Below are 6857 nucleotides of genomic sequence, written 5' to 3' on the forward strand. Positions count from 1 at the left end.
GAGGAGGGCGGAGAGCCCGGCTGGGGCTCTCCACTCTCCCCGGTGGCCAGAGCGCCGGGGGGAAGGCGGAGAGCCCCCGGCGGCCAGAGCGCCGGGAGGAGGGCGGAGAGCCCAGCCGGGGTTCTCCGCTCTCCCCGGCGGCGAGCCCGACCGGGGCTCTCCGCTCTGCCCGGCGGCCAGAGTGCTGGGAGCAGGGCGGAGAGCCCGCCGCGGCTCTCCGCTCTCCCTGGCAGCCAGAGTGCTGAGGGGAGGGCGGAGAGCCCCCAGCGGCAGGAGCGCCGCGGGGAGGGCGGCGAGCCCAGTCGCGGCCCGCTCTCGGGCCAGAGTGCCACGCCACCCCCCTTCAGGCACCGCCCCAAGCACATGCTTGGTGGGCTGGTGCCTGGAGCAGGCCCTGCTCCTCTAGCAGTGCATATATGTCTGTCTAGATGTCTCATGAGATCTGCCACCTTTGCACCCATTTGGCAATTTACCATGTGGATTCTCCTGGTCATTACAAACCCAACTATCTATCTTTCTAATAATCCAATCCCCCATTACTATTATCTGTCTCTTCCTAATAACTGGAGTCCCCCTTCCCACAAGGGGTATCTTCAGGGCAAGAGGATACCATGACATCATCTGGAAGTAGGGTCCCAATTATGGGACTGTTTTCCTCTGCTCCAGCTTGATATTCTCCTTCTGCAAGATTGTCATTCTCCTTAACAGCACAGAGACTGTCAAAGTGGGGGTGGGACCACTCTGTTGTGTCCCTGAAAGTCTCCTTCCTCCAGTTCAGCCACTCTGGCCTCAAAAGCCTGCATTGTGTCTCTGAGAGCCACAAGCTGCTTGCACCATATGCACACATTCTCCGCCTGTCCACTAATCAGGTAATCATACATGCTACATTCAGTGCAACAAACTGGATAGCCCCACTCTGCTGCTAGACTCTGCCTGCATTATTTTTACTCTTGCAGGGTTTGTTTTTGTTGTTTTGGGATATTTGTGTGAGGGAGTTGTTTTTTCTTTCTTTTTCTCTCTCTCCCCCTCCTTTGTTTCTTTTGTAGGGACTTTTCTGGTGCCCTTCCAGTACTTAGGTTATAGTCCCTCAGCCACCTTCTCCCTTTGCTACTGAACCCTCAGTGCAGCCAAACTCTCCTAACCTTGGTAGCTCACTCAGTCGAGTGCTCTCCCACTCTGTCATGGGGCTCCTTATGCTCGAGAACTGGACCTGGAAGGAATGCCTCTCACGCTTCCTCTCTAAACTCCCCTGTTTGCTGCTGCTGGTCACTTAGGAGCTGGATTTTTAAACACATGTTCTCCCAGAGTTAGTCTGGCCTCCTTGTCAAAGGACCCTAAAGGGGTTATGGATCAAGGGATAGCAGGCTAGAGCCTGGATAGTGTAAACTCAGCCTAGCTAACTACTTGGCTCAGCACACAGCCCCCAAAACAGACCACATTACAATCTTCAGTCAAGCAGGAACACAGCAAGCAAGCCAGCACACAACAAACAAATGAAGTAAAGAGACAAGGTGAGTGGGGTAAAACACACCATTCAATAATGCGTAGCTCGAAACCTTGTCTCTCTCACCAACAGAAGCTGGCCCAATAAAAGATATTAACTCACCCACCGTGTCTCTCTAGTATCCTGGGACTGCACAGCTACAACAAACAGAGAGCCTCACCCCAAAGATCAACGTAGTCTCTCCTGACTCCTCCTTCACCTGGAGAAAGAAGAACCCGGAGAAGTCCCTCAGAAAACTCCCTTGTTTGTTGCTCCTGTTCACCAGTGAATAGTTAATTCTGCAGTGCCTAGCATTGTACTAGGTGCTTTTCAAAACAACTGATAAGACTCCTGCCGCCAAGAGTTTACAGTCTAATCTTAAATGTGACACATGAGTAAGGATAACAAAAGGGGGTTGTGGCAGGGGGTGATGAAGGAATCCAAAGGGGTCTCTGTTTAAGAATGTGATGATTCTGCTCTTGATTTAATTCACACATACTCACCACTTCTTGATGTGAGTGCTCTGGCAGAAGGGAATTTTAGGAGGGAACTGATAAGGAGAGGATAGTGGATTAGAATCAGATAGCAGGGAGAAGTGAAGTATTTCATGGGCAGGAAAAGCATGGAAGGAAGCACAGAAGTGGGAGTGGGACAAAAAAATGAAGAGGGGTTAATTGTGTTTTTTTTTTTCCCCTTTTCTTTTCTTGTAAGGCTCATGGATACTAGAATAACTTGTGGATACCTAGGTATTCCCCACCCCTTTTCTAAACAAAACAAAACAAAAAGGTAAATTATTGGGCAAGGCCAAACAACTCAAACACAAGAATAGAGTGGTGCATTTTCATATTATCTATTTCCTGATAACAAAACTGCTGGGAGGGGCCATGCAGAAACTCAGCTGACAGGAACAGAAACAAGCAACTGTAGCAGCTACAGCCATAAGGAAGCAGGGAGCTGAGACCCAACCAGAGTTACTCCTCCCCTCCAGCATCCCGGACCCAGAACTCTGCAGGGGAGATCCCCACTCTGGGGAGACTAAGGCCATGTGGTAGATGCCCCCACCATGTGAGCTCAAGAAAGAGAGAAACCACAGGGAGGCCAGGCCTCATCCAGAAACTCGGCCAGGAGGAGCAGCTGCAGCAGGGACTTATATCATCAGTGCCCAACTGCTTTCCTTCCCCTGTCCCCTTCAACTCGCTCCTGCCCCTTCCCTCATGGTCTCTCCATGTCAGCCTCATTTCACCAGCCTTCCATGCACCATTTCTTCCTTCCTCGTCCCTACTTTCTCTCTATTTAGCTACCCCCTCCCAATAAAACCTCACCCCAAACTGTAAAAGTAAAATAAAAAGAAATCAATGGAAAAATGTATGGCACAAAAATTGCATTTATCAACCACCACATAGTTCACTTTTTTTTTGGTTCACTTTGTTTCTCTTATCTATATAGGCCATGCCTACACTGCAGTTAGTACATCACTTGTGCGCATGCATACATGGCTCCTTGTGTCGGCAGTGCATGCACTCACCAGGAGTTCTGATGTCAATGCAGAGTGCAGTGCCCCATAGAGAGAGAGATCCCACTGTGCAACTTGCCATCATCCAGTGTACATCCAGGGCTGAACTGAGTTGCGTGGGGTGACTGGGAACATGGGGTTTCCAGTTTGAAACTGTCTCCATCACATGTTATCTGTATCCCATAATTTTTGCACCTTTTTTTCAAAATCCCACAAACCTGTGTGGCCCTACTCGCTGTCCACCATCTCTAACAGAAGCATGGAGCCTGCACAGCCCTGCACTAGTGTCATGAACCTTATAAGCACAGAGCACCCAATCCTGGAATATTTGTACAGCCACAAGAAGAACTGGATCAGTGAGGAACATGATGATTCCTTGGAGAAGAGATCGCTGTGGGACATAGCGAGAACCAAATCAAGGTTGTTGGTGGCATTCATGGAGCAGCTGCAGATGGGAGCACCTCTGCTGGACCTGAGAAACAAGCACTGACTGGTGGGATCACAGCGTAATGCACGTTTGGGATGATGAGCAGTAGCTGCAGAACTTTTGGATTGGCAAGGCCACATTCCTGGATCTGTGTGCTGAGCTTGTAGGGATATTAAAGAAGGTACTAACAGTGATTCCCCCAAATGACAGTGACCCCCCTCATAATTTGTCCCCCACACTTTAAAATCCAACAGTTTCACCAAGTACAAAAATCTCTTGGGTCTTCTGTTAAAACTTGTAAGCTACAGTCTGTAGAAACCATTGATTATATCTATCCTGTGAAAGATACTTTATTACTATGTAAAACTTACAAACAAGTTAATTGACTTTGTTCTTGAAGTAATTGATACAATGTAAACGAACACTATAAGCCCTTAAGTGACTTTCACTTCTTTCAAAGGCTCCTATCACAGACCCCCACCCTCTGTGATTAAAGGGCCGGGAGTCTCAAATAAATTAGCACACACCCTGAAAGTGGTGAAGACAGTAAATTAAAATATGGTTAAGATGTGGAATGTATGCTGATGAATGCTTGATATACATGAATGGTTAGGGATGTGTCAGCCTAGAAAGGGAGTATCCATCGGCCGAAGAATGTGTCAAGTGGATGACCAGACAACCCCCGGAGGGCAAACTGGAATCAACCCCATCACCTGGAAGGATGAGAATCACAAACTTTAAACAGTTTGGAGCCACCAGGAATGTGTCCAGGAATGTGCCATCTGCTGATTGAGTCAGAAACAGCAGGATGAAACAGCTCCCATAGACTAACATAGGAATTAATTCCTATAAGAATGGACTCTCAAGACTGATGACTTTGAGTCTCTGGTTCTGCTGCCAACCTCCAGGAGCATCAGGTGCATCTGACACAGACTCGGCTCCATCCTCATGACCAAGATACCTGGCCAGTAACTTGGCATGAGCAACTTCTAGGCTGGTAACTATAACACCTATACAGAACTTGAATGAATGATTGTGTGAATGAATCTCTCTCTATATATATATATAATGTGTGTGTGTGTGTGTGTGTGTGTGTATAAGGAATGAGTAGTGATAGGAATAAGTAGTCAAACAACGTTGTTTACTTTTATCTTTTGCTTTACCATTATATTTATAATAAATTTGTCATTTTTGCCTTATCCCTCTTAATAAGATCCTGCTGGTTTTTAGTCTATTGGTATAACAAGCAGCTTTGGATTTGGAACAGCCCGGTTCCTGAACTGTAGTGGAGTGATAGATGGCATGCATATCCCTGTTTTGGCGCCAGAGTAATCAACAGAAAAGGCCACAAGCGTTGTAGATCACTAGGGATGCTTCACCGACACCAATGTGGGCTGGTCGGGGAAGGTGCATGACACTCACATCTTTAAAACAGTTTGAAAGCTTGTCTCTTTCACCAGCAGAAGTTGGTCTAATATCACCCCTTTGTCTCTATATTTTTATAGGCTTTTTCTAAGGTCATTTTATATGGGTATCGGTTCTGAATATCTGATTAGACACGTATACCAACAGACACTGGTGTATGTGTGTGGGCAGAAGTTGAACACAGAGTACATGTGTGCACACCTGCCTGTGTGTATGCCTTACTGGGGTTTCAGAAGGGTTTGTGAATGTTGTGTGCACCTTTGAAATGCTTTTATGCAGTCTTGTATCACTCTTGTTCTTTGTTATATGCAGATAAGGTTCCTGCACTTCTCATGGACATTGCAATGCTGCAATGCATTTATTTTATTTTATAAACAGGTATTGCTATGACAAATGTGCTGATAATTTTCCTGACTTCTTGTTTGTGGCTGTAACACAAACTGGAGCGCCTGTGGCTAGTCAACCCTGATTTCTAGAGATACACCTGGATTGGATCATATTCTTCCTTGTAAAAAGCAACCAGGAAGCTGCAGAGAGTGAGAAGGGTTTTTGTAGGGAATACCTGGGGTATTTGGGAACCAGATTGGAAGGCTGAGCTCCAGCCAAGTAAAACCTGAGAGTGGTCGTTGAAACAGAGGAGGGACGACAGGCAGGAAAGAAGAGCAAGGCCTGGCTCAGCCCAGTTTAAAAATGAGTTAAGTACTTTGTGTTTGTTTTGTGGTACTAGGAAGAGACTCCACTGAGTTTTGTACATGACAGACTTTGTGGCCAACCTGAGTGGAACTGGCGAAGGGTGAATGAAAGGGACCAGGGAGAATAGCCCAAGTCCCAGAAGGAGGGCTATGGGGTTCCCTTAGTCAAGGGGGGGGTGGCCTATTGGGCCACTGGGGACTATGTGCAAGACTAAATAAACTAGTCCCCACCCAAAAGGGGTAATTTTGTTTGAAATACTGTGGACTGTGCAGTTCTTAAGGGGCCCTAAAGAGAAGGAAACAGGGGCAAGAGTGCTGCAGAGTGATCTCCCCCCATGAGGGGGTGCTCAGGAGGGGGCTGGCCCTGGTACAGGGCTAAGATATTTCTGTGTTTATATACCTATTCATCTTTGAAAATCCAGGCCAGAATCCTCAGTTCCAGTGAGAGACAGGTGCCACCACTGGGGCTGTGGGAGGTTACAGTGCAACAGTATCATTTTAGTTTCAATTATTGAATTTGTCTTTGATAAATAAAAAAATAGAGATATCCCATCTCCTAGAACTGGAAGAGAACTTGAAAGGTCATTGAGTCCAGCCCCCTGCCTTCACTAGCAGGACCAAGTACCCTAAGTGGCTTCCTCAAGGATTGCGCTCACAACCCTGGGTTTAGCAGGCCAATGCTCAAACCACTGAGCTATCCCTCCCCCCATAATTCTCATCTCTCTGGTCTCACTGTCATGACCTGCTTAGAGTAGGCACCATCACTTGGGTCTGAACTGCTTTGTCTGTGTCTAACTTCAGTTGAAAGCTCCTTGGGACAGGGCCCAGGACATTGGTTGTCAGCAGAGTTTGAATTTAGGACCTTCAGCGCTAAGGGCATGAGCTGCTTGAACCAAAAGAATAACTCCATTAGCTGAAAGCTATAATAAGTTTTTATCCCCATATGTGAATTACCCGCTAGACGGGGACAAAGACACACTGTGTTCTACTTTGGGTTCCACAAGCACAATGCTGACTGAACAAATAATAAGCCCAATACTCTTCCACCCACTCTTATTTTGATAGTCCTATATATTAACCTCTTCATGTTTTTTCTTTAAAATGCTCATTTAAATAAAAATGAAATCTAAAAGAGAAATTTCTACTTCCCACTAACAGGATGCCAAATATTGCAATGCTGAAGCAAAATGCTATGTTGTGTTTATAAAAGCACATACAGTAAGGTTATGCTATTATCTCTATTTACTCTGAAACCTCTATTTACTTGAAACAAAAGATTCCTTGTGAAGTACAACATATAAATGGTTGTAGATTAAC

General features: G+C 46.3%; 1 protein-coding gene across 1 annotated transcript in view; it reads right to left on the reverse strand.

Annotated features, from left to right (window-relative positions):
* Nucleotides 1-1755, reverse strand: part of LOC117878308 (ADP-ribosyl cyclase/cyclic ADP-ribose hydrolase 1-like) — a 48140-nt gene extending 46385 nt beyond the window's left edge. Inside the window, exon 1 of the mRNA XM_034772448.1 lies at nt 1607-1755. The gene's annotated coding sequence lies outside the window, so the exon portion shown is untranslated. The remainder of the gene's footprint in view (nt 1-1606) is intronic.
* Nucleotides 1756-6857: the final 5102 nt, after the last annotated feature.

Source organism: Trachemys scripta, chromosome 5, assembly GCF_013100865.1.
Source record: "Trachemys scripta elegans isolate TJP31775 chromosome 5, CAS_Tse_1.0, whole genome shotgun sequence".
Taxonomy (NCBI): domain Eukaryota; kingdom Metazoa; phylum Chordata; order Testudines; family Emydidae; genus Trachemys; species Trachemys scripta.